At 48.9% G+C, this 22,982-nt stretch overlaps 1 protein-coding gene across 2 annotated transcripts in view; it reads left to right on the top strand.

Moving 5' to 3' along the window:
• TOX2 (TOX high mobility group box family member 2) overlaps positions 1–22,982 on the top strand; it is a 135,807-nt gene that overhangs the window by 101,963 nt on the left and 10,862 nt on the right. The window lies entirely within an intron of this gene.

The raw sequence follows: 22,982 nt of genomic DNA on the forward strand, positions 1-22,982 counted from the left end.
ACTAGAACTCCAAGTCCTGGGTGTGCCTTGGATCCACCATGTGACTTCAGGGCCAATCCTTGCCCTCTCTGGGCCTCCCATCCCTGCACGCTTCCAGCCTGACCACCCGCAGCTCTCCTGAGAAAGGATTTTGGAAGCTTTGCCTGCTGCCCCCAGCCGCCTCTGGGGCATTTCAATCTCAGCTTAACCAGGGACTTCAACAGGCAACGCGTTTCTCGAGAGTTCATAAAAACATGTAAACACGGGTGGGGATACAAAATATTGAGCGGGAAGGCAGTAAAACACGCCAGTGTTTGTTGTGTTGATTGAATATTCATGAGCTGACTGTTTAAATTACAGTTCACAACTGTTGCAGGGCCTAATGAATAATTTAAACGAGAGTGGCCAAAGAGATTTCAACACTGCATTAGCAAACTGCTCAGGATCAGCAACAGAGAATTTATAATTAGCTAGAAATGTCCTATAATAAATTCCTTGGAAAGGTAATTTTAATTAGCACATGTACTAATTCAGAGCATAGGATGTTAAGCGTTAAGGGGGAGGGGGTGAGTAACCCTTCCTCTTCCTCACATTTCTGTCTCATGTGGGGTCCCACCACCTGCTAGGAATCTCTGAGCCCACCCTGAGAGCCCGCCAGCCCGCCACCAGGCTCTGCAGAGCCTCCATCCAGAGTCTCTCCCCCCGCCACTGCCCTGCTCCCAGCTCACTGCCCAATCCCAGCTCAGACATCCCTGTCGTGGCCTGGGCTGCCTCAGAAGCCTCCGAACTGGTCTCCTGCTTCTGTCTCTTCCCCTCGGGTTCAGCCGTGAGCTGGTACATTCCCACTGGGGCAGCCAGCGTAGCTTTCTGAAATGCAACTCTGATTCCACTTCTGCCCCTTTTAGAGGCCCTACTTTGAGGAAGCGCAGAGAGATGAAGTAGGTAATCAAGGTCATTCAGGTCCCTAGGGACACACCAGGACCATCTGACTTCAGCCAGTCTCCAGATGTGTGGGGATGGGAGAGGCATCGTGGCAGAAGGAACAGCATAAGCAAAGGCAGAGAGGCAGGAATATGCAGTGTGTGGACTGCCAGCAGGGAGCAGGATGAGCAGAGGCTTGAAGGAAGCAGGGGCCCAGCCATAGGGTGCCTCAAATGCCTGGAGAGCAGGTCCCACTTAGGGGGTCAGTATCCACGGGGCTGACCTGGAGCTTGAGGAGGCTGCCACTCTGGGGCCCAGAGCTCCCCAGCCTACCTGCTTCATTCCTTCCACATTTACTGAGTGCCCACGGGGTGCCAGGCCTGGGGCCGGACACCGGGGAAGCGGCCCCGAGCAAAGCAGCTATGGTTCCCATCTTCACAGATGGAGCGCACACAGAATCATGAACACACGCAGGGAAATGTGTAATTACAACCGTGATGAGGCCGATGAAAAAAATAACAAGGTGCCGTGAGAGGCAATCACTGGGGGGCCCTGGTTTAGGTGAGAGAGCCAGTGGGGGCTTCCTGGAGGTGGTGACATTTGAGCTGAGTCCTGGAAAGTAAGTATTGGTGAGGGAGGCAAACTGGGTTCCAGGCAGAGGGAGCTGGGCCAGCAGGGTGTCAGAGCTGCCCCGTCCCCAGAAGGAGGTGTGAGGACAGGGGTCTAGCAGAGTCTTTGGCAGTGGCCTGGGGGGCTGGGCTGGTAATGGGAAAGAGGTGTCTATGTTTGGGCGGCTCATTGTTGGAAGGGGAAATAACCCCCTTTTCTGGTCCCAAGTCTGGTCTTAAAGCTGCAAGACCTTGAGCAAGATGTGGAGTTTCTCAGCTTCTCTTCATCGGGACTCACTCATGCACGTATTCATTCATTCTATAGAGTTTTATTGAGTCCCTACTATGTACCAGGCACTCTCCCAAGCCCTGCTCCATGGACCTTACATTCCAGCGAATAGACAGGCAGATGAGATATAGAAATAAAGTACACCCTACCCACCACTCGGATAGGGAGGCAAAGGCTCGTTGCCGGATAAGTGGACACATCCTGCCAGAATGTGGCTCAGCCCCAGTGCTGCAGGCATCGGGCTCCCTTTGGAATAGGAACTGAAGATCAAATTCAGGAAGAAGGAGGAGTCACAGGTTGGACAGGTCATTTTGCTTATCGGCCTCCAAGGGTGCTGTCTCTGTCTTCTCAGCTCTCTCCTATCCATCAAGTCTGCCCCATGTGCCTCCTGACCCCCCTCTGGCCTCTTACCTTGAGCTGGAAACCTGCTGGGCCATCCTCCTCTCTCAGCCACTCTGGCTCCCCAGTGCCTGAGGACCAAGCCCTCCTCCGCTGTGATCTGACCCTCGGGACTCCCCCAGCTTTGTCCTTGCCTTGGCCTCAGTGCGCCCCAAGTCTCAGCAGCCCCTGACACTCGAGGGTGACCTCGTGCTGACTCTGGACCCCAAGCCTCGCCTCCGGTTCTGATTTAATCCCGGCAGTTTCCTGTGGTTCATTATTGCTTTTGTCCAGCGGTTTTGTCCTCTCAGTTCCTCACAAAGATATGGAAGAGATCAGCGGTCGCAGAGACAAGGTGGAGGAGCTGTGCTGACGCCGCCGTGCGGTGATATGGGCACTCTGTAACTGCAGGCGGGAGGGTGGCGAGGCCAGCCCAGCCCACGCGGTGGCTCTCTGCCTCAATAGTGAAAAGATCTCAGGCTGTGGGGTCAGGCAGGCCTGGGCTGGGATCCTGGCCCTGCTCTGTGCGAGCTGTGGACAGGGAGCACTTGACTTCACCTCTCGGAGACTCTGTATGCTCACCTGTAAAGGGGGAAGAGCAGCATGTACCTCACAGGGCTCTTTTACAAGGACCACCCGAGACTGAAGATGAGAACGTGGCCGTGTTGCGGCCCATTGATTTTGCAGTTAAAGTCCCCATGGGGGCATAACGGTGACAGGAACACCCACCTGCCACAATTGTACTTTCCCCTTAGCATCTAAATAGAAAGTCATCCTTCGGCACCTGCCTGCTGTCCCATCTCTCCCCTCACGGTCACGGCGGAGCTTCCAGGGAGGGGTCATCGACCCTGGTTGTCTGCATTTTCTCCCCTCCCATTCACTCTGGCTTCTGCCTCCCCCGACTGTGAAACTGCTCCACTTAGGGGCCCTGGTATGTTCCACATTGCCAAATCCACTGGGCATGTGCTGTCTCTGTCATACTTGACATTTGGCTGTGTTAGACCAGCTGGCCACCCCCTTCTTCCTGAATCTCCTCTCTCCTCTGCTCCCTCGATGGGATAATCCTGGCGTCCTCCACTGCTCAGACCACCCCTTCTTGTCCCCCTTGCAGACCCCTCCTGCTTCTGTCTCTCTCTGCCTGATTCTCCACCATTGTGTCCAGGTGCCACTGGGGACCCCAGGCCAGGTTCCACTGCTCAGTCCCTTCCTGTAAGCACCAGACCATGTAATCAACCTTTCCCCCCGCTGAGACCCCACATAGATGATGTGCCCAAGCTCAGCCTGTTCAGAGCTGACCACCTCTCCCCACCTGGCTGGACGTGTCTCTTCTCCCATGTGACTAGCCTGTGAATATCATCAGTGATCTGGTGTCATCCTTAACCACCTGCCATGACCAGTCCCAAATCCTGCTCTCTCCTATGGCATCTCTCGTACCCATCTCTTACTTGCCATCCATCCAGATCTTCAATGGTGGGTACATCGCTTCTCACCTGGAAGCTGCCACCTGCCACTTTGCAGCCAACCTGGTCTTTCTAAAATTCAAGTCACTGCTCTGCCTAAAACCTTTCTGAGTTCCCAATGACCCTCAGGATAAAGTCCAAACGTCTTCCCCTGGCATGCAAGGTCCTCCCCGGCCTGGCCCCTGCCTGGTTCTCTAAGCTTATCCTTCTCCGCCTTCCTCACCCCTCCCCACTATCCTTCACTCCAGCCAGACTGAGGCCTTTCCAGACCCCCAGTCTGCATCTAACAACCTCAGCGTGGCCTGTGGCTGTCCTTTCAGCGCTCATCACCACTGTGACTGCATTTTGATTTGGGTGTGGAGTTGATCAGTGTCTGTCTCCCCCACGACACTGTCAGCTCCATGGGGCAGAGACCATGCCTGCATTCTTTACTGGGAATCCTTGATGCTCCACGCAGTGCCTGGCACATAGCAGATGCTTAATAAATGCAGATGTTTCTCTACATTGCGACAGATGCAGTCCTGAAAAACCTGCAAAATCCTAAAAGTAACAGAGCTTCCAAGAAAAATGGAGCTGGGGCAAATCTCTCAAGGTCTACACAACTTCGAAAACAGAGCACTAACAGAAAATCGTAACAGTCCTAGTGCATGTCCTGCACAGTTTAAAAATATGTGTAAATTCATACAAAATAAACTCTCGGTAGGAAGTAGGAAGATAGCTTGATGGAAGGGGTGTAAGGACACCTTGCCATTGCTTGGTTATGGAGACAAGGACAAAAAGCACAAAGATTGGGGAGACGCATGTGGTGTGCCTTCACGCCAGAACATGTGGCCAGACAGGACGAGAGGAAGAAGTGGGGCGAATGGGCTCGGGGAATAGCACAGATTCTTCCACCGCTTGCTGAGTTCAGCTGGATTAGCGTCCTCTGTGTCCAGCGGCTGTTCCTTGGCACAAACTCTTAAGGTGCTGGAAGAATCACATGTGGCTGATGGGGACGTCCATGTGGTGCAGCCTTCCGCGGCTCACAGGGATGGGCTAGTTTGTGTCCCAGGAACACAGGCCACAGTGGAATACACTGCATTTGTCAAATGAGTGAATTAATGGTGCATTAATAGTATGTGTTGGGGCCGGCCCGGTGGTGCGGCAGTTAAGTGCGCACGTTCTGCTTTGGTGGCCCGGGGTTCGCTGGTTCGGATCCCGGGTGGAGACATGGCACTGCTTGGCACACCATGCTGTGGTAGGCGTCCCACATATAAAGTATAGGAAGATGGGCAGGGATGTTAGCTCAGGGCCAGCCTTCCTCAGCAAAAAGAGGAGGATTGGTAGCAGTTAGCTCAAGGCTAATCTTCCTCAAAAAAAAAAAAAAGTATGTGTTGTGCTGTACTGATATGGTTGGCTCACTTATCTCTCTGGAGGCCACCAAGAAGGGCCACCAAGACCAGTGGCAGTGCCTGTGCCTGCCTTCTGTGTGTCCCAGGGCCTGTGGCTCATGGGCAGTCATCGTGTAGGGCCTGGGGCTGTGACAGATCACAGGCCTTGTTTCTGCCTTCAAGGAACCGAGGATGTACCAGGTGGCATGTGGGGGTTTCCCAAAAACGCTTGCTGGAGAGATGTCTCAGCTGTCCATTAAGAGACTTTTCGTTGTTTGGGAAAAAGAAATGGGCTCTGTATTAGTCAGGGCTCTCCAGAGAAACAGAACCAAGAGGATAGAGAGAGAGACATATAAGAGGAGATTTGTCATAGGAATTGGCTCCCGTGGTTATGGAAGCTGAGAAGTCCCACGATCTGCCATCTGCAAGCTGGAGACTCAGGAGAGCCGGTGGGGTAATTCAGCCCAAGTCCGAAGGTCTGAGAAGTGGGAACTTCGGTGTCCGAGGGCAGGAGAAGATGGACGTCCGAGTTCAAGAATAGAGAATTTGCCCTTCCTCCACCACTTGGTTTTGTTAGGGCCCTCAAGGGGTTGGCTGATGCCCGCCCACGTTGGTGATGACATTTTCTTTACTCAGTCTACTGATTTCTTTGGAAACACCCTCACAGACACACCCAAAAATAATGTTTTACCAGCTCTCTGTGCATCCCTTAGCCAAGTCAAGTTGGCACCTAAAATTAACCCTCCCAGGCTATAAAGCTGGGCAAGAAGGGGTGGATTTGGGGTGTCATGAGGAGGTGGCATGTCCCCAACCTGGAGGCTGAGTGGACATGAGAGGTGAAGGAGGGAGGGGTCCAGGCAGATAATTCACTCAACAAACATTCGTTGAACTCCTGCTCTGTGCCAGACACTGTTCTGGGTGCTGGCAATAATCGGTGAACCAAACAAAGATCTTTGTCCATGTGGATCTTACATCCTGGCAGGGACAGCAAGATAAATACCAACAAACTAATAAATAAATCCTGTAGTGTGTGCACAGGGGATCAGAGCTTTGGAAGGAAGGAAAGGGGTGGCAGCGTGAAGAGCACTGGGAAGGTGGGCGTGGTGGGGGCAGGGCGCAGGCCGCAGTGTTAGTGGGAGGGTCAGGGAAGGCTTCAGAGGAAAGGGGAGATGTGAACACAGACTGGCAGGAGGTGAGACAGTAAGTGGGGTAGGTGTCCCCCCAGGTGGGGGCAGAACATTCCATTCAGGGGCAACAGCTGACTCACAGGGTTCCCCACACTTGGCACTATTTTGAGCTGTTGTGGGGCCTGCCCTGTGCATAGTAGGATGTTTAGTAGCATCCCTGACCTACTACCCATGAGATACCAGTAGCATCTCCCAGTTGTAACAACCCAAAATATCTCCAGATATTGCCAGATGTCCCCTAGGGGGTCAAATCACATGGTGGAGCTATCGAAGGGCCCTGAGGTGTGGTGGGAGCGTGCTTGGGTGTTCAAGGGGTCGCAAGGAGGTGAGTGTGCTGGAGTGCAGTGAATGGTGGGAAGAGCAGCAAGGGGAGAAGGCCAGAGTACCAGGTGGTGGGGCTTGTTCCAGGGGCTTGTGGCTTAGTAAGGACTTAGGCTTTTCCACGGAGTGGGCGCTAGTGCAGGCTCTGAGCAGGGGAGTGAGGCCTGCCTTCCAGAGATGGGAAACCTGAGGACCACAGCCCCCGTCCCAACCTGAGCAGAAATCTCACACCCCCAGCAGGGCAGTCCCAGACCCAGACCCAGTGACTCAGCCACCGAAGACCGAAGTGTTTGCAAACCTTTCTTCAAACACAACATCTGCCCCGGAGGGGGACAAATTGCCTTCCATTTACATCCTTCCCTGCTGGTGTCTTCATATTCATAACAGGATGATCAGTCTAACCAGGAACCAGGCTGCTGCTTTAAAGGATAAATTAGTCTGACTCTTAACTCAATAATTAAAACTGTGATGGCGCTCGGCCTGCAGGGATAATGTACTATTATTATAGTCGTTTGTTTCAATTAAATGCTTACTGATTTTACAATAGCAGCTGGGCACCTGGGCACCACAGCTATTACTCTGAACAAGACATCTCAAATTTCGGGAGGAATTTGTCAGCGTGCGAAGGATCTCCCGCCAAGCGTGAAAGTTTATTAGAAATACTCACTGACAGGGCTTCGGGGCGAGGGGCAGGCACTGGGGAAGGCTTCCCATTGGCTCTCTTTTCTTCTCTTCGGTGCTGGAATTTTTTTCCTAAAAGGAAATAATTTTCAAATAGTTGACTCCGAAAGCCTGAGGACGCCTCAGAGAGCAGTGTGCCCCAAGGAAGGCTGGCATGGGGAGCTTTCCTTGTGACTTCTCACATGCTTGATTCTGGGGTGCCTTAGACTGAATGATGCCACACACCCCCAAGATGGCCTTGCCCTAATGCCCTGAGCCTGTGACTATGTTACCTTCTGTAGCAAAAGGTATTTTGCAGCTGTGATTAACTCAAAAATCTTGAGATGGGGAGATTATTCTGTATTATTCCTTACAAGAGGGGGCGGGAGGGTCTAAGACGGAATCGCTGATGTGACGATGGAAGCAGAGAGAGAAGAGAACATGTGATGTGGGACCAGGAGCCAAGGAATAAGGACAGCATCCGTCCTAAAAAAATAACAAAGAGACAGGGCCTCCCCTGGAGCCTCTGGAGGGAGCCACCCTGCCCACACCTTGCCTTTAGCCCGTGAGACTCAGTGCACTTCTGGCCTCCAGAGCTGTGGGGCAATACGTTTGGTTCTTTTAGGCAACAAAGTGTGTGGTCATTTGGTACAGCGGTGATGGGAAGCTACTCCCCAGGGTCTCTGCTGCTCCTCAGAGAGACCTAAGACGGCTTTCCCTGGGGAGGGGGTTCTGCTGTGCATCACAGGACTCCATGACAGTGGTCGGCACACAGACCTGGGTTCTCGCCCTCCTCCTCTGCTTAAAGCCTGTGGCCATCAACTTAGCACCTGCAGGCATGGTCCCTCCACCTCTGCCCAACACACTGGCCCTCCGAGTCCTAGCCTCTGGATGCCCCTTGATTCTCATCTTCCACTCTTCCGACACTCCAGCCAAGCCAGGCTAGGGGTAGCTTGCAAAGCTCATCATCTCATCGTGCCACTTGTATTAGTCAGAGTTCTCCAGAGAAGGAGAACCAATAGGGTGGGTGGATGGATGGATGGGTGGGTGGGTGCATGGATGGATGGATGGATGGATAGGTGGATGGATGGGTGGGTGCGTGGATGGATGGATGGATGGATAGGTGGATGGATGGGTGGGTGCATGGATGGATGGATGGGTGGATAGGTGGATGGATGGGTGGGTGCGTGGATGGATGGATGGATGGATAGGTGGATGGATGGGTGGGTACATGGATGGATGGATGGGTGGATAGGTGGATGGATGGGTGGGTGCGTGGATGGATGGATAGATAGATAGATAGACAGACAGACAGACAGATAATTATGAGGAATTGGCTTATATGATTATGGAGGCTGAGAAGTCCCAAGATCTGCAGTCAGCAAGCTGGAGACCCAGGAGAGCTGTCGTGTAGTTCCAGTCTGAGGGCAGAAGAAAGCCAATGTCTCAGTTCAAGCAGTCAAGCAGGTGAAGTTCTCTCTTGTTCAGCCTTTTTGTTCCTTTCCAGTCTTCAACTGATTGGATGAGGCCCACCCACACTGGGGAGGGCAGTCTGCTTTAATCAGACCACAGATTCCAAGGTTAATCTCATCCAGAAACATCCTCACTGACGCATCCAGAGTAATGTTTGACCAAATGTCTGGGCACCCTGGGGCCCACATAAAATTAACCATCACACTGCTCCATGCCTCTGTGCCCTTGCCTATGCTGTTCCTGCTCCTGAACATGCCCTCCACACCCTCCTCATCTTCTGCAAGCTTCCCCTTCAGAGTCAGCTCAGGATGTTCTCCTGTGGAAAGGCTTTCTGGCTCTCCAGGCGTTGGAGGTGCCCCTTCTCTGCTGAGCCCCCAGGGCCCTCTGTGCCCCTGTGCTGCTGCACAGGTTAAAACTGTATGAGTACATCTCTGCCTCTCTCATCAGACTGTGCTCTCTGGATGGGTGTTTTTAGTCTGTTCTTTGTCTCCTGCATCCAGCTCAGGGTCTTAGACAAAGCAGCCCTCAGGGAATGTTTGTTGACTGAATTAGTAACAGGAGCAGGCTTGGGGACCCGGGAGGACTAGAGAAGCAAAATGACCACAGAGGCAGTTCTGAGGAGGGCAGCTCAGGTCAGAGGCCCGGTCGAGAACATGAGAAAGAGGCTCAAGACAGCGATGGAAGCTCAGCGTTGGAGGACAGTGGCCCACTTCCAGGTCTCTGTCACCAGTCCAGGCCTTTCTCTGGGCTCTAGACTTCTAGGCCGCACCCCAGACCTATGACCTCTTCTTCTCCCCCCTGGACTGGCATTGGGAGCCCTGGCATTGACTTCTCACATTATTGCCTCTCTTGCTATGTCTCCACCTCAGAGAACTGCAATACCCACCCCTCATCACCACTTTGTCCCAAGAGTCTCGTTCAACTCCTGGTCACTACTCATCTTCCACATCCCACTCAATCACCCAAAAGTCTTCCTCAGGGCCTCTCAGACCCACCCAGTCTCTCCCTGCCCTGGGACCACATTCCGCTATCGACTATCTCACGATCCCCTCTCCTGGACAGCTGCTGTGGCCTCCTATCCCAACTCCATCATGCACAGGCAGCCAGAATGGTCTTTCCAAAGGGGCCTCCTGAATACGTCTCTCCCCTGCTTCAAACCCTTTGATGGCTCCCCATTAGCCTGGGAGAAGCGTCCGATCCTGGCTCTCCGGGCTCATCACCGTCAACCTCTGCTGACCTCCAAAGTCTCACAAAGCCATGCTGGGTGCTACCAGGTCCATGTCACCTCCAGGGCTTTGCGCAGGCTGCTCCCTCTGCTTGGACATCCTCTCCCCTCTTCACCAGCTACCCCTGATCAGCTGCAAGACTCAGGTGAGACTCTGCTCCCTCTCGGTAGCCCTCTTCTTCTCCCAGTGGTTGGGGAAGTGTCTACATGGCTGTTGCACCGCTGCCTGCCCCCATGCAGGCCTCTTGAAGGGAAGGCCTGTGTGTCAGTCACCCCTGCATTCTCTGAACCCAGCATCTGGGCTTGGCCTCTGCTCCTGATCAGCTGGGTTCGCTGAAGGGCTGGTGCCTCAGGGAGAGGCTGGTCCTTGCCCCTTTCAGCAGGACCTTGCCCGACGCATGGAGGGCACAGAGAGCTGGACCGTGCTGGGTGAGGAGTTGGCAGGGCCAACAAGGGGCTGTCGTCAGCCAGGATCCCTGGAAACATGCTCTGAGGTGGAGACTGTGGGCAGGAAGTTTCCAGGAGCACTCTTGGGAACATCAGCTGCAAGGGGTAAAGGAAGCAGGATTGGCAGAGAAAGAACAAGCACCAAAATGCCTTGCCCCAGAGGCCTCAGCCAGGCCCCTCGGGAGCCCTGGAACCAGGAGGCCCATTTGGAGATGTCCTCAATTGAGTCAAGGGGGCTGGGCCTTTGAACCCCCGCATCACTGAATGCAGGCCGCTCCTTGGAAGAGGTTGTAACTGGGGGAGGCAGCTCCATCAGCCGAAGGCAGTTCCTGGAGAGGGCTGCAGCTGTGAGCTGTCAGCAGCCAACACTTGCAGCGTTGTGACCCTGAAGTGGTTACTGGGTGGCAGCGGTCGTGGCTGCACGGGTTTTAGAGAGAGGCTGCGATGCGAGTCAGAGCAAGAGCCCAGTTAGTGCCAGCGCAGGGTTTAGCCGAGGAACAGCTCACTGAGCTGAGCTGGTATTTCCTAGGCTGGGGCTGGACGGGAGGGTGGGCTGATGGTGTTGGGCCTGAGGACACAGGCGTGGGAACCAGACAGCCTGTGACTCAAATCCCAGCTCTCCCGCTTACAACTAAATGACCTTGGGCACATTGCTTCCCTTTCTGAGCTTCAGCTTCCTCATCTGTGAAATGCTGATGATAAACATACCTTCCTCCCACGACTGGGTGAGAATTAAATGTGGCCACGTCAGCGCCTGGCAGACGGTAACTGCCAAATAAAAAGTAGTGCTTCTACCATTCTTTCTGTTTACTTAATATTCAGCTAACACAGTGGTTGGCAATCTATGACCACAGGCCAAATCTGGCCCTCTGCTTGTTTTTGTAAATAAAGTTTTATTGGAACACGGCCACATCGTTCATTTATGTACTGTCTATGGCTGCTTTTGTGCTACACAGCGGAGTTGAGTAGGTACGACAGAGACCATCTGGCCCACAAAGCCTAAAATATTTAATATCTGGCCCTTTACAGAAGTTTGCCAACTCCTGACCTAATAAATGGAGGAAATGTTTGTGAGCACCACCCCGATGCCAGCCTTGTGCTACTATTTTTATTCTCATTGGTGCCTCCTTTCTGGCTTCTCTCTCATTTCTCTCATATCCAGAAACTTCCATTGTTTCTGACCTCTTAGCCCATGTGGAATCCAGTTCAAGCTCACATCTTGAGCAAGTTCATGAGGGGATGAAGGAAAGGAAAACTTGGTTTGAACACCTACTATGTGCCAGGCTCTGGACAAAGAGCCTTCTCACTGGATCCTCACAGCTGCCCCATGTGAGCAGGTTCATTATCACCCTCCACCTGTGACAGAGCCATTAAGATCTGTGCGGGTGCAGTGAAGAGTCAGCCAGAATTCTGACTTTCCCACTCCAGCTGTGTGACCTGGGGAAAGTCACTTAACCTCTCTGAGTTTTAGTGCCTTTTTGTAAAATGGGAGTGATGAGAGCATGTATGTCAAAGGTTTGCTCATGAAGCTCCTGGCACCATGCCTGGCACACAGTGAGTACTCACTAAGTATAATAGGAGGTATTATTATCCTTATGACTGTTGTTCCATCCTTTGTGAAACAGAGATATTGGCATCTGTTAGAAAAGGCTGCTCTGAGACTGTGGAAGGGGTTGTAAAATGCTGGTCAGTAGCTTGTGAATTTTCCTTTGGGGTCTGATTGTGCTCAGAAATTAAGGAGAAGTTTCTGGACCCCCTGCAACTGCGGCCCGGGCTTCCGTGAGAGCACGCGGTTGAGCAGAGCCGCGCTCGCCTACAGGAGGAGCGTCCCAGTGCCGCGGGCAGAGTGTGAGGCTGTTTTTGTGACTCCCGTCCCGGCCTCAGACGCGGCGGTCGGGGTGTTGGCTCTGTGAACCCGCAGGAGGCGGGAAGGCGAGAGGTGCGATGTCTTATCCTCGCCCCGCCGTGTGTGTGCGCGGTGCCCCCGGCCCCTGGGGCTACTCTCTGTGGAGACGGCAGCTGGGGCATCTGAGAAGAACCCCTCTGCGTGCCTGCCTCCCCGAGGATCTGTTACGCCAGGTGAACCTCGTTATATCCCCCTCGGCGCCTCCTTACCGTTTGCTGCGCTCCATCCTTCCTGGAGAGGCTGCAGCTGTGGCTCCTGGACGTGTCCCTATGTTTCCAGGAGGGAAGCGGCGGGCTTGGTTCATTTCGTTACCAGACAGCTTGTAAGTGCCAGCTGTGTGCTGGGCCACCTGTAGGGCCGGGGAGGCGTGCTGTGTCTCTGCATGTAAGCAGATACTTGATCCACCCTGGTGAGCCCTCGGAGAGGCTGGGGAAGAGGGTGTGGCCAGAGGAGGGAGGAGAAGAGTGAGATTGGGGAAGGCTTCTCTGAGGAGGTGACGTTTCAGGTAAAGCTCGAAGGACAATGACACAGAGCCCACAGGGGAAAAAGTCTCCATTCTAGAGAGAAGGCCACCTTGCCCGTGGGGAGCTGTGGGAAGGGGCTGGAGAGGTCTGCAGGAGAGATGGTGCAGGTCTCCCTGGGGCATTTTACAAGGCGGGGACAAGGCAGCAGACCACAGGGGAGCTCCTGAAAGGTTGTGAGCAGGGAGTTTTATATTCCAGAAGGGTCCCTCAGGGCCCCCGTGGCCTGGACTCAAGGAAGCCATGCTGGGGGCTAAAGGAGGGCTGGTGTCCTAATTTGGGACCCCTACAAACAGACGCTGACACAGAAGGTTGGGTGCAAGGACTTTGTTGGGGGGGTGATCCCAGGACACCCTGTGCAGGAAGAGGGGAAGCGAGACTGGGAGGGAAGAAAGCCAGGAAAGGGCAGGTCGGTGAGCCGTGACCACTGTGGCAACTGGAACACCGTCCTGCCGTGGACCCTCTGAGAGGCGTCGGGAATGCCACTCAGAATTGTCCCATTGAGGGGAGAGGAAGCCGAGGTTTTGTCCACAAACTCCTGCCCCTCAGTGGTTGAGGGTCACTCCTGGGGCCTCGGTTCCTCAGCAATTCCAGGCCACCTTGGGCAGAGAACGCCTTCTGGCAGAGCAATGCAAGAAGCCGTCAGCAGGTGCATTGACCCTCTGGGGGGACCTCCAAGGTAGGGCAGGGGCGGACGGGAAGCCCCTCACAGCATCTGCTGTAGCCATTAGGATGAGGCGATGGCTGCTGAACGTGTTGGGCAGAGGGGGCTGGATTCTGATTGGGGAAGGGGTCCTGTGAACCGATAGAGTGTTCTAGAATGCGTGGAAGGATGGACATTGTCTAACCACTTCTGTCTACCTCTGCTGTGAGCTCCCCTTTTTGTACAGCCTGAAATTGGCTTTAAATGAAACTCTTTCTTAGGTGGGACATATGAATTTAGAATCATCACCAGGGTGGCAACCCCTATTTATAGGCATCCATGTGGCAGCCGCAGACTCACCCAGGGGGAGTGTTAGAAAGGAGGGAAGGTTGCATAGAAGCTGAGGAGGTCTAGTGTTTAAAGAGTGGGCTGAAGAACACCAAGAAGGACCGGCTGGAGAGAGAGCTGGACAGCCAAGAGCCAGGCGCCGGACAGAGGGAAGAGGGCCGGTGGGGAGGCAGCCATCCCAGGACTCGGTGACTGGGGAGGGTCTTGTGGAAGGCATCGTAGCTCAGGGAGAAGGTGTCACAGTCTGGAGAAACCCAGCTCCACCTTTAGCAGCTGTGTGAGCGTGGGAAATCTCTGAACCTCTCTGAGCCTTGACTTCCTCAGTTGGGGATGACTATGTCACTCACCTTCTACAGTGGCTATGGTGATTAGAGGAGTCGTATATGGGAAAGCTTAGCACTGCTTCTGGCACATAGTAAGTGCTTAATACAAATGTATCCTCCTTGATTTCTCAAAAAATTAAAAATAGAAATACCATGTGATCCAGCTATTCCACCTCGGGGTATTTATCCAAAGAACATGAAAATGCTAATTTGAAAAGATATATGCACCCCTGTGTTGATCACAGCATTATTTGCAATAGCCAAGACATGGAAGCAACCCAACTGCCCATCAATGGATAAATGGATAAAGAAGATGTGGTATATACACATAGTGGAATACTACTCAGCCATAAAAAAGACAAAATTGTGCTATTTGGGGCAACATGGATGGACCTGGAGGGTATTATCCTAAGCAAAATAAGCCAGACAGAGAAAGACAAATACCGTATGATTTCACTCATATGTGGAGGATAAACAAACAAACACATAGATACAGAGAACAGATTGATGGTTACCAGAGGGGAAGGGGGTGAGGGGAGGGCAAGAGGGGTAAAGGGACACATATGTGCAGTGATGGATGGAAACTAGACTTTTGGTGGTGAACACGATGCTGTCTGGAGAGAAGCTGAAATATAATGATGTACAGCTGAAAATTACTCAGTGTTATAAACCAATGAGACCAATTTCTCCTCCTCCTCCTGACAAGGATGGTGGTGAGGACAATGAAAATGATTATGGTGGTATAGATAGTAATGAGGACACATGCCGGATGAGTGCTGACGGGAGGCAGGGTCTAGTGACAGTAAGGATGGACAGTTCTCTGAAGAAGCTTAGCCATGCAGGAAAGAAAGTTGGAACAAGTTTTTAGGAGACCTGGAAGCAAGGGAGATTTTCATTTAAAAACAGGAGAGAAGTTGGCATGATTTGATGCTGTTGGGATGCAGCCCACAGAGAGGGGAGGCCAGTTGACATGATGGAGGATGACTTAGACGACACCCCTAGAAGCAGAGCTTGAGACAAGGATTCTTGTGAACGTTGTTTATTGAGGGTGTGCTCTCAGGAGAAGAGGGCTGCAGGATTCAGGGTCCAAAGAGGAAGGAGCCAAGCAAGGACATGGCCTCAGCCAAGACTCGCTTCAGCCTGATCCCGCAGGGAGGTCTGGAGCACACCTGCACCGCAGAGGAGAGGGGCTGGCCTTTTGTACCCCTGTGTCAGTCACGCAGTGTTGGGGTCTGCTGCAGGCCTGGGCGTCAGGGCTGTGGGGTGTCACAACCTCTTGAGGGAGGCAGCTCCCGTTTGGCCAAAGGCACTTCTCTGGAGAAGGGGACAGGTGCTGACCCTCCCAGAACACTGGGGATGGGTGCAGCCGCCTGGTAAGAGGGATCTGGGTTAGGCGCCTATGGTGTCTACATCAGTGGCATCCTCGAGTAGCAGGCCTCAAATTGGGGGCATATCTTTCACTTTGGGGAAATTAGGACAAAATTTTTTTAATGCCCTAGAAAATCTGGTATGTGGCTGTTCCCACATCTTGTTGGATTGTGTCTGCCAATAACCAGTCATATGTTATCTTTACATAGGGGTCTGTCTCTCTAATGAACTGTGGGACCCTGAAGGGCACTTGGGGCGGCTCTCTCGTTTCCACAGCTCTCTTGTCTGCTTATGTCCATCACAAAGCAGACGTCATGAAAGGTCTGACAGTTGTTTACTGAGAATATATTTGTAACTATAGCAGGAGTGAAGTGGCTCAGCTCCCTACCCACCCTCCATGGGCACCCTGGACACAGCGGAGCCCAATTTGACATCATTCCCAGATCACACCCAATCCTGCTGTTCTATCTTTAATTTTATTCAGTAGGTCGAACAAGCATGTGCTCTTGCTGTGTGCAACATGCTAATCTAGATATTAGGACTATAAAGAAAAATCACTGGACAAATGTACAAAAACTGACTATCTAAAGAAGGTCTATTCTGAAGATCCTACACCAAGAAATGGGGAAAAACTGACAAACTTCAATTATATAGTGTATCTATATGATGAGAAAAAATTGACATCAGGAAAGATTGCTTTTGGATGAAATATGTGATTATTGGATTTAAAAATGCAGTGAAAGTAGTGAACAACACTGCACATAATTAAATAAGCAAAAAAGATCAGCTCAAGATTTTCTCCCAAAACTCCAAGGAAGAAGTTAAAGAGCTCAAAATTATGACTGAAAAGATAAAAGATCTGGATGATTCAATATGTGTTTGATAGGAAATTCTGACCAAAGGCCAATGGAAAAGAGGAAATAATGAAAGAAATAGTAGTATAAAATATCACTTCTCTGAAGAAAGTGGAAAGTGTTCAGCTCAAAAGAGCCGACCAAGTCTTGGGCAAAATTAAATAAATACTGCCTGCATACAAAAATAGCATCATACATATTTTTCTTATTTCAAAGAAACTTTGGGATAAAAAAATTACTTAAGCAGCACATTTGATTAAAAAAATGAATGAAAATAGATTAAGTATGGGAAACATATGGTATAAGAAACAGTGGTGTGAGCAATGAAAACAGCAAAACCTGGAGTCAATGTCTAAGTACTATTGTCATCATGGTTATGAAACTTACTGCAACTGTAAAAATAACGATTGAAATAGATGATTTAATGAAGAAATATAAATTAATAATAGCAACCTGTAACACAAACCACTGATGGAGGGAAAAATTAAAAGTTTAATTTTTCTTCTTACATGAGGAGGCAGAAAAATGATACAGTGGCATGACAATCACTAGATAAAATTGATCAACAAAAGAAAGATGGGGGAAAAATCAAGGAAGCAAAAAAATAAGCTGAGATAACTATGAACAAATAATTCTGTCTTCACAATAAATACGAATGGATTAATTTTCCTGATTTTTTTTTTTAAATAATTTTTTAGCCTCCATTGTATTTTTTTTTTTTAAAGATTTTATTTTTTCCTTTTTCTCCCCAAAGCCCCCCGGTACATAGTTGTGTATTCTTCGTTGTGGGTTCTTCTAGTTGTGGCATGTGGGACGCTGCCTCAGCGTGGTCTGACGAGCAGTGCCATGTCCGCGCCCAGGATTCGAACCGACGAAACACTGGGCCGCCTGCAGCGGAGCGCGCGAACTTAACCACTCGGCCACGGGGCCAGCCCCTAATTTTCCTGATTTTTAAATAAGATTCTTTATATACATAATTGGATAACTATTTTACTTACTTATTCTTACTTATTCTATCATTTTATTCTGTGCTGTTTTTTGTTTGTTTTGATTATTTATATTATTTGTGCTTTCTATGCCAGGAGGGTGAAGGAAACTCCAAAAAAAAAGATGTAGAGAAGATCGAGTCTTATCTGGCTCATAAAAATCTTAGGAGATTGTCGATCCTACAGGGAATGACTATGTCCTAACCTAAGTCTGATTCAAAGAAGGAAATATCCAACCAATGGTACATCTCCTCCAATCCTCTACCAATTCTGCCCCGTTCTATTACCATAAACAACTTGCATTCCATCACATTCCCAAGAAAAGAGGTAAGATGGTACTGCCAGGAGTACCATCCTCCCCTGCCTTCCTTTTTCCATCCTTCAACGATATTTATTAAGTACCAACCTGCTATGTTCCGGGCACTTTAAGTCACTAGGAATGCAATGGCCAGCAAGATAGTCCTCCACTCACAGAGCTTCCAGAGGGGAAGGAGACAATAAACAAATAAATGAACAAGATAATTATAGCTTGAAATACCCATTATGAAGGCAACAGTATGATGGTGGAGAATAATAGTAGTGGGTTAGGTATTTTCAACAAAGTGTCAGGGAAGGCTTCTCTGAGGAGGTGACATTCAAGAACTTAAGGATGAGGAGCCGGGTGCAGAGGCCCAGGGGAAGAATGCTCCCAGCTAAGGGAGCTGCAGGCACAGGAGCCTGAGGCAGGGAGAGCCTTCCTGTATCAGCTGAGGGGCTGAAGGAAGGAAGTTAAGTTGAGCTAGAGCCCGGTAAGTGAAGGGGGCAGTGCGCAAGCAGAGCTGCAGCATTAGCCTGGGGTCCAAGAAGGCGCAGCCTTGAAAACTGTGGTGAGTGGATTGGACTTTGTTCTAAGGAGATCAGGAAGCCGATGAAGAATTTTAAGGAGGGGAGTAGCATGGTCTGATTTACATATTTTAGGGATCCCTCTGGTGATTGGTTGGGAAATAGATGGGTGGTGGGGATGGGGAGCAGGGCAATAAAATAAGAAAAATAAGAAGCGAGATGACAGTGGTTTGGGAGGGAGAAGTGTGTAAGATTTGGGATTCATGGTAGAGGCAGAGCCAACAGAGGTGTGTCTGCAGGGGAGGGGGTGTGCAAGGAACAGGGAGAAATCGAGGTTGATGCCCAGGTTTGTGACTTGGACAATTGCTTGGGTGATGCCATTTAGTGTTTTGGTAAAACAAATTCAAGGAGAATTAAGAATTCCATTTTCAACTTGTTAAGTTTGATGTGCTTGTGGGGCATCCAAGTGAAGATGTCAGTTAGGCAATGGAACGTAAGAGTTTGGAGCCCGGTTAGAGATGACAGGGCCAGTCACACCTTGTTTCAGGGTGCATTACATAGCCAGTGATGCAATGCCAGCCATCTCCCCTCATCTCAGACTTCCCAGGACTCATCTCATTTGAGTTCAGCACTATACTTTGAAGAGCCCATGTTACTTTTATTATTTTTCTGCTTCAGATCTGTTTTTGAAGAAATAAAATATAACAGATATAAGTTAAGCACCCTTTGTATCCATCTCTTTTCCCGGAAGGAAATAACCACTATTCTGTAGTAGGTGTTTTTATGCCTTTACTATATTTTATGTGTCCTTAAATACTTTATAGTAATGTTTTATGTTTTTAACATGTACATAAAGGTATTGTGTGTATCCTTACGAAACTCTTTCCGCTCATTATTGTTTGTGAGTTCATCCACATGGGTAGATGTAGCTCCAGGCCATTTACCTTAACTCTGTCCAGAATCCCATCATGTGAAAATATCACAGATTTTCACCATTTCCCAAGTGGTGAACATTTAGATTATCTCCAGTTTTTCTGGAATCAAAAAAATGCTGTAGTGATCATCTTTTTTGTAATGTATAATTTTTGAAAGGTAATGCCATGATTCATACAAATGTAAAGTGAAATGTGTCAATTTATTTAACTCAGTTAATGAGGACACCCATAAGATATTACAGTCAGCTAAAAGGAGAATCTGATCAATAGGCACATGGATAGGCAACCAAGAATGCTAAAATAAATTTTCTATTAAATGCAAAACTGGTTGATATCTATAGAGCAAGAGAGTATAATTTTGTAACAACTCATAGAATGTTCTTTTCTACAGGGTGGTATCAATTGTACCTCTACCAGACCACGTTTATTTGCATTTTCATGGACAAGAATCAGTTGCATTCCGCCTCAGCCCGTTAGGATGGCTACAATCAAAAAAAAAAAAAAAAGAGAGAGAAAACAAGTGTTCACAAGGATGGAGAGAAATTGGAGCCCTTGTGCACTGCTGGTGGCAATGTAAAATGTTGCAGCCACTATGGAAAACAGTGTGGCAGTTCCTCAAAAATTGCAAATAGAATTACCATATGATCCAGCAACTCTATTTCTGAGTATATACCCCAAAGAACTGAAAGTGGGATCTTGAAGAGATATTTGTACACTCATGTTTATAGCAGCATTATTCACAGTAGCCAAAATGTGGAAGCAACCCAAGGGGTCCATCAACAGAGGAATGGATAAACAAAATGTGGTATACACATACGTTGGAATTTTATTTAGCCTTTAAAAAGACATTCTGACATATGCTACAGCATGAATGAACATTGAGGACATTATGCTAAGTGGAATAAGCCAATCACGAAAGAACAAACACTGTCTGATTCCACTTACAGGAGGTACCTAGAGTAGTCAGAGTCACAGAATAGTGGTCAGATTTCATAGTAGTAAAAGGTGGTTGCCAGGGGCGTCATGGAGGGAGGAATAGGAAGTTTTTGTTTAGTAGGTACAAAGTTTCAGTTTTGCAAGATAAAAAGAGCTCTGGAGATGGATGGTGTTTATGATAACACAGCAATGTGAATGCACTTACTGCCACTGAACTGTACACTTAAAAATGGTTAAAATGGTAAATTTTGTGTTATATGTATTTTACCACAATTGTAAAAAAATTTTAATGATAAAAAATGTTTCACTAATATCATTTTTCTACAGCTTACAAAGTTGTAAAATAGTCCAGACAAAGACAAAGGCACACGGGGCCGGCCCCAGGGCTGAGGGGTTAAGTTCGTGCTCCGCTTCGGTGGCCCAGGGTTTCACTGGTTCAGATCCTGGGTGTGGACATGGCACCACTTATCAGGCCATGCTGAGGCGGCGTCCCACATGCCGAAACCAGAAGGACCTGCAACCAGAATATACAACTACGTACTGGGGGGGGGGGGGGGGGGGGCTTGGGGGAAAGGAAGAGGAAGAAGAAGAAGAAAAAAAAAGATTGGCAACAGATGTTAGCTCAGGTGCCAATCTTTAAAAAAAAAAAAAGTCAAAGGCACAGATTCCTATAGAAACAGATAACCCCACAGGTGCGCTAGCCAATGCCCAGCATTCCACTGAAAGGATATGCATTTGCCCATTTCAAAGTCTTTAAAAATTTTCCATCAGTACATACATACATATATATATATATAATCTTCTTGTGTGGGGAAGTTCTTTATAGTATACAATATCGTGGAGTAGAATTGCTAGGTTATAGGATATGTGCATCTTCAACATCCTGGCTGTTGTCAGATTATTTCCTAAAGTGTTTATCTTACTAGTTTACACTCCCAACAGCGGGGTAAACAGAAACCCAAATAGCCGGCAAACTTATGAAGAGGTGGCCAGCCTCTCTGGTAATCAGGGCGGGGCAAATTACAACAGTTCGGAGAGCATTTCACACTTAGCAGATCTGCAAAAGTTCAAGTCTGCCATTATCAAGTGTCGACAATATATTAAATTACCGAGTCAGGAATATCTGGTTGAAGAAATCTAGAGCAGGCAGCTGGGAAGAAAAAAAGTGAAATGAAAAACAAGCCCTAACCGCGGAGCCCCAAGGCCCATTTGCCCTTGAGGAAATAATGTCAGATTCTTACTTTTAAGACTCATGGAAGGAAGACTGTGTACATTTTGGAGTGGAAAGGAGGATATTTAGAGAATAGATTTAAAACCTACTCGTTTGGTTTTTGAGAGTTTTTAAAACTTTTTTCCAGCTTTATTGAGATATTACTGACATTTAACATACGTGGGCTTAAGGTATACCGTATGATGATCTGATGCGTGGATGTGTTGTGAAATGATTACCACAATAAGGTTTGTTAGTACCTCCAACCCCTCACATAATTGCCTTCCTGTGTGTGGTGATAACTTGTTTGTTTGTTTGAGGAAGATTAGCCCTGAGCTAACATCCGTGCCCATCTTCCTCTACTTTATATGTGGGATGCCTGCCACAGCATGGCTTCATAAGCGGTACCTAGGTCTGCCCCTGGGATCCGAACCGGCAAAGCCCGGGCCACCGAAGCGGAACTTGCGAACTTAACCACTGTGCCACTGGGCCAGCCCCTGGTGATAACTTTTAAGATCTACTCTCTTCCCTTTCAAGGATACAGTACAGTATTGTTAATTATAGTCACCATGCTGTACGTTAGATCCCCAGAACTTATTCGTCGTATGGCCGGAAGTGTGTTCTCTTTGACCACCTTCACCCATTTCCCCCACCCCGCTGGCCTGGCCACCACCAGTCTACTCTCTATTACTTCGAGTTTGGCTATTTTGGATCCCACTTATGGGTGAGAACATACAGTATTTGTCTTTCTCTGTCAGACTTATTTCACTTAGCACGATGCCCTCAAGGTCCATCCGTATTGTCAGGAAAGGCAGGATTTCCTTCTTTTTTATGGCTGAATGACATTGTATATACACACCACATTTTCTGTGTGCATTCATCTGTTCAGGGACACTTAGGTTGTCTCCAAGTCCTGGCTATGGTAAATAATGCTGCAATGAACATGAGGGTGCAGAGAGCTCTTCAAGGCAGTGATTTTATTTCTCTTGGTTGTATACCCAGAAGTGGAATTGCTGGGTCATATGGCAGTGCTATTTTTAAGTTGAAGAACCTCCATCCTATTTTTCCATAGTGACTGCACCAATTTACGTTCCCACCAACAGTTCCCAAGGGTTCCCTTTGCTCCGCATCCTCACCAACACTTGTCTCTTGTCTTTTTGATAATAGCCCTTCTAACAGGTGTCAGGTGAGATCTCATTGTGGTTCTGATTTGCATTTCCCTGATGACTACTGATGTTGAGCTCCTTTTCACGTACCTGTTGGCCATTTGTATGTCTTCAAAATATCTAATCAAGTCCTTTGCCCATTTTTTCATAAGATTGTTTGTAAAACCTTCTACTCTTTAAAACAGTACACTTTAAGCCTGTTTCTCAGGTTTCTTTATGAACAATATAATAATAAAATATATATTTCACGATATATTATATTAAGAACTCAGAACCCAAATCTACCTAAATGCTGTTTACAAGATGCACACTTAAAAGGATGCAGGACAAAAATAAACAGTGGAAAAGTAAAGAGAGGGACAGTGATCCCAGATAAAGCAAGATTTAAAATAGAAGCATTGATTGAGGCAAAGATACTTTTTTTATTAACGAGGGGAAGCCGTAATGAAAATATAGCCTTCTGAGACGTTAATGGGAATGAGTAGCTTCACGTCAATGTATATGAAGAAAACCTGTTTAAATTCTATAGTGAAACTGATGGGAGCACCATGGTAGTGGGAAGCTTTGACTCATCTTTCTCGAGATTTCTCAGCTAAAGCAGTCAAAACAGTGTATTGAATAGACGCAGAGAGAAATGTGTACATTA

Source organism: Equus quagga, chromosome 12 (genome assembly GCF_021613505.1).
Source record: "Equus quagga isolate Etosha38 chromosome 12, UCLA_HA_Equagga_1.0, whole genome shotgun sequence".
Lineage (NCBI taxonomy): Eukaryota > Metazoa > Chordata > Mammalia > Perissodactyla > Equidae > Equus > Equus quagga.